The sequence below is a fragment of the Neovison vison genome, chromosome 11 (assembly GCF_020171115.1).
Source record: "Neovison vison isolate M4711 chromosome 11, ASM_NN_V1, whole genome shotgun sequence".
NCBI lineage: Eukaryota > Metazoa > Chordata > Mammalia > Carnivora > Mustelidae > Neogale > Neogale vison.
In genome coordinates, this window is record NC_058101.1 from 2,251,800 (window position 1) to 2,257,173 (window position 5,374).

The following is a 5,374-nucleotide window of genomic DNA, read 5'->3' on the forward strand; positions in this document are numbered from 1 at the left end:
GGCGAGCTCCGGCCGCCGCGCGTCCTCTCCGCGCGTGGCGGGGGCGGGGGACGTTCCGAGCCACGAGCGCCCGCGACGGCGGAGGCCGGGACTCAGGTGAGCCGGGCCGGGAGCGCCGGGAGCTCCGCGCACTGCCCGAGCCGGACGCCGCGAGCCGCACTTCGGGCGCCGACCGACCGCGGCCCGGCAGGTGGCTCCCCGGCCGCGCCGACCTCAGCGGGACGCGGGCGAGACCTGGGCGCGGGCGCCTTCGGGTCTGTCCTGTCCTCCCTGCCCGTCTGGTCCGGAGCGCCCGGCCGAAGCGCCGCGCAGGGGGGAGGCGGCCGCGCGGGGCGGGAGCGGGGGCCGGAGCGGGGCGGCCGCGCGGGGCGGGAGCGGAGGCCGGAGCGGGGCGGGGGCCGGAGCGGGGCGGGGGCGCCCGCCTGCCTCTTCCAGGGACTGGAGCAGCTGGTGCCGCGGCCCGAGTTTTGAGTGTGCGTGTGCGCGCGTGTGTGTGCGCGTGCGCGTGTGTGTGTGCGCGCGTGTGGAGAGACGCGAGCCGCCTCCTGCTCCGAGCGCGCCGGCCTCGCCCCGTCCCTCGCCGGCCGCGCGGCCCCTGCTACGAGCGGAGGCGCGGGACGGGGAAGCCACGGCCGACCAGCAGGGGGAGAGAGAGGAGAGGAAGTAGGGGTGGGTGCCGGGGAGAGGAGGGGAAGGGAGAGCGCGGAGGCCGGGCAGGGGGACGGGGCGTTTCTCCGGACCCCGTGGAGAGCGCGCTCGTGTCCGGCCTCCGAGGGGCGGGGGGGACGCGCGTCCGCCCGGCTCCCTCCTCCCCGGACGCGGCCGAACCGACGTGGGCACCGGCCTCGCCCCGCGCGCGGCCCCGATGGAAGTGGCGGAGCCGCACCTGCGCGGGCCGCCCGGGTCCCCCCTCCGGGCGCAGCCGCCGCGCTCGCCTCCCCCAGGACGAACACACGTGCGAGTCCGTCTTTCCCGAGAAGAGCAAACGCGCGACACCGCAGCCTCCCCCCGCCGCTTCCCTCCCCGCAGGGGCTTCTCCGCGGGCTGGGGGTGACCCCGCGACAGCCGGGGGTCCCGGGCAAGCTCTGGGGTCGCGGATTCTGAGACCTTCACCCATTCTCCCAGGTTTGGCTGCAAAATGGAGGTTTAACGACCAGCGAGCGCTCTGCCCCGCACTTCTCGCGCCCGAACCGCCCGTTGTGCACGACACGCCGCGCGCGTTTTTTAAGCAACGTCCACCCCCAAGGCGGGGCTCGAACCGGCAGCTCCGAGGGCAGGCGCGGCCGTACCAACCCAGCCAGCCTCGTGCCCTTCACTCTCTTTAAAGAATTTTCCCAGGGAAGCCCATTCTGCAGACGAGGAAACTGAGGGAAAAGACACTTCCAGCTCAGGGAGTGTGGCTCCTGGCCCTTCCCACAGAATTAATAATGCGATTAGCATTTAAACTGACTTCCAGTGTGACAATTGTGCAAATGTTCTTCGCAGGGAGCCTTAGCCTGGCCAGTAAAGCCCTCGGTGAGCCTCTGTTCCAGCGAGCTGTCCCCTCTGTGTGAGCAGAGCGGGGCTAATTGAAAGGAAGATAGACTCCCGGGTCACCTTGGGCTTCCACATCCCACGTTTTTCTCTGAAGGAGAATAAGGACACGTCCCTTTGAGAGTTTTCTTTGGATGAGTCTGGAAACCAGTGCTGAAATGACTGGCTCCCCTACTAGCCTTTAATAGGGACTCAATCCCCTTTTATCTCAAATTTATCCCAAAGGCAGACTACATTCTCCCCACTCTGTCCCTTCCCAACCCTTTGCGGTTTGGATTTTTCCCGGAGCCACCCCAGAACGGTTCTGCAGATAATAACGCGTACTTCAAGGGTGGTGGTGAGGATTCAGTGGGTTCATGTGTATGATCTTCGCTTGGCATAAAGAACATAATAGCTTTTGTGATTAATAATGAAGACCCAATTGCAAAATTCAAGAGGCCCTGGAAACTCTGTCCCTCCGTTTTTTCCCTGTGACTCTGTGGTTCTTTCCTTCTCCTTTCTGCTTTGTTTCGGCTCTGGGAGCTGCCTCTCTTCCCAGGCTGCCTCCAGTGCTCCTCACATCTGTATACTCAGTCCCAGAAGATGCCAAATTGAGAAGAAAAATCTTCTGCTTTGGTGGTCACCTCTGACCTTTAAATTTATGTTCTCCTGGGTTTCTACCAGCACCCCTTCCGCCACTGCAATGCCAAAATCTCTCCCTTCTCGCCTGTGTCACCATCCCTGAGGCTTCTCTTCCTTGAGTGCTCCTGTGTATCTGTGGCAACCTTTGCAACGCCACGTTCGATGTGGTTCTCCGTGGGAGGGGCTGTGCGGTGGGTGCTGGGGTTGGCCGCCTGCTTTCAATGCAGACCTTCACTTCTTAGACGCACGTACTCCCCCCTCCCCTGCTTTTTAAAAAAGACTTATGGATTTGGGAGAGAGAGAGAGAGAGTGCAGGTGAGCAGGTGGCAGGGGCAGGAGAGGAGAGAGAATCCTGAAGCACACTCCATTGAGCACGGGAGAGGGCTCAGGACTCAAACCCCTGACCCCAAGACCACGATCTGAGCTGAAAGCAAGAGGCAGACACTTAGCAACTTGAGTCACCCAAACGCCCCGTGCACTCTCCCTTTCTTGTGCTTCTATTTTCTTATTTGAGCCGTAAGTACAGAATAATGGTTCCTGTCTCTCAAGGTCGTTGTAGAGAATCACTGGGCAGTCCGTGTCAGGAGACGAGGACAGCCCCTACCACAGAGCAAACGCTTAACAGGAGTCAGCCGTGAGCGGAGATAATTGCCTGTGTGTTTTTGTGTAAAGCCGAGGAAAAGCCATACCCACCTTGACATTTCAGGGCCCAGCCAGCACCTTCAGAATAAACAAGGTCACTAGAAGATGATAAGCAGGTAGAATGATCCCTCGCAGGGGCCTGCGGCTGTAAGGGCAAGTTTGGAAAGCAAAGTGTGGGTGACCGCCAGCGAGCTAAGGAACACTGGTCACCACCAAATGCCGGACCAAAGCAAGCCTCGTTGGCAGTTGGCCTACACCTGAGAAGCTGGAGCAAGGGATGAGACAGAGGAAGCCAGCAGCAGCCCGTCCGGCCGTGGCACATTCACGGGACCCATGCCAGACCCGCTGAGCGATCTGCTGGGAAACTGAGAGCAAACGGAGTTGGAATTAACTGTTCTTTCATCCGAACATCTGGAGACGCCCTCTTGTGACGCTTCAAGACAGTGTTTCTTTAACCAAAGTCCGCAGAAGCTTGGGTCTGGATGGACGAACTAGTCTCTGAAGGCCGGCATCTTCAGATGCCTTCCTGCCCCCCTCAAGGGGTAAATCAGAGGACTCATAATTCCAGCCGAGCGGCTGGCTTGTTGGACATGTGGAGGATGTAGAACTAGCCAGAAAGGAGAACTTCAGAATTGAATAGCATGGTGGTACACGTGCCTGAGTCTGATTTCTTCTTGAGTCTTGTTAATAAGTTTTCCTTATATTTTAATAACAGGAATTTCCCATGTTATGCTAGAGAATAAGGATTACCACTCCAACCCATCAGTGAATCAGAGGATACTTATCAGTCTCTTTTCCTAAAAAGAAGGAGAATTAAAGAAAGACATTTTTGTAAAGCAAACACTAGTTTGACCTTCAGTGGGTTCTGTTGAGTTGGGCTCTACTTTGACCACAACATCCTGTGTGTTTAATGTGTATTCTGTGTGTCTTTGTTAGTTCCCTTAAACACTATACACCTTCATGTCCCAAAACTCCATCAAACTATAGAGTACGTCTGTAAGGCCACATGAGCGGCTGTGGGCAGAATATGTGAGGACAATGTGTCTTGGGCTTGGAGGAGTTTACATTCTAGTGGCTGAGCCAAAGAAACCCACACAGGACAAGGGGAGAAGGATCGATTCGGTGTTCAACAGTGCGTTGTAGACCGGGTCACAGTCTGCTGGGCCAGCCTCAGGAGGAGATCGGTGGGAAATAGGAGCGCCAGGGAAGGTTTCCTGGAATAGGTGGGGCTTTACTTAACCTTGAAAAATGGGTGACGTTTTAGAGTCAAACATAAAGGACTTGCAATTTAGGAAAGAGGAGCGATGAGAGAGAAGGTGTGGGCCTGAGCGTGAGCTTGTCCTGTTACTGAGGCCGCTTCGCCTGGGACGAAGGCTGACCTGACTGTACAGAGTCTGTATGCTGGAGAGCACAGGGGAAAGAGACGCGATGAGGGGCGGAATGAGTTTATGCAGAGCCTGGATCAGGAGAAAGGAGGCAACTGTAGAAAGCTTTTGAGAAGAGAAGGCTTTCTAATGGTCAAAACTCTCCAAAATGGTCTGGACAGTTTTACTAACTCATCAGTGTCCTGGCCCTGGAAGTAGATACACATAAGGTTGATGACAACTTAAAGATAGTTTAGGGCTGATTCAAATATCGGCAGGCTGACTGAAGATATTTAACGCCTTTTTAGTTGCAAAGTTATTGGGGGTCAATAAAATTCGTATCTATACACAAAGTCTGTATCCGCATCAATGTGTCAATGTATCTATCTGTGTGTAACTGACTCGCAGGGGCGTAAACACTTAGGGGTTCCTTTTCCTTCCTGTTGCGGAAAGTCTGCCGTTAAGGAGCTGTTGGTATCTGCTCAGTGGCTTGACGAATGTCATTACCAGTGTTTACGGGACTCAGTTATTTTCCTCATTCTTGCTGCAATAGGGTCACCAGATGCCTCTTGCAACTTCAGCCATCAAGTGCTTTCTCAAGGGAGAAAGGAGAGAGAAGGGAAGCCCTGGCTATATCTCTTCCTTTTCATCGGGAAAAGCAAAAGCTCTCCAAGCCCTGGCAGGTATCTCTTCTATCTCACCGGTCAAAATTTTGTCACATGGGTCACCTCTACCTGCAAGGATGTCTGGGAAATCTAGCATCTTGTCTGGGCCCTGGCACACCGCCGTTGCAAGAGGAATCTGAATTCAATTGTCAAGGAAGAAGGAACAGTGAAAATAGAAAGTAACTAACAGGGTCTTGTATAAGGACCCATCCAACATGAGTGGTCTATGAGTCTTCAACCCATCTATGGGTTATTTTCTATTCTGCTTGTGAACTTGTTTAGCTTTTCTCCAGTCCCAAGCCAAGAATATACATCTGTCAAGAGAATAAAAAGGATATTTACAGAAATCTTAAGAAAACAAAACAAAACAAAACACACATCTGTGTTGTGATGAGTACTGGGTGTTTTCTGTAATTAAGGAATCACTGAAAACTGCATCGAAAAATAATAATGTACTATACAGTGGCCAACTGAACATAATAATGACAATGAAAACCCCTTTCCTTATCTATTTCACAAGCTATCACCTTGTCTCTTTCCTTTCTTTGA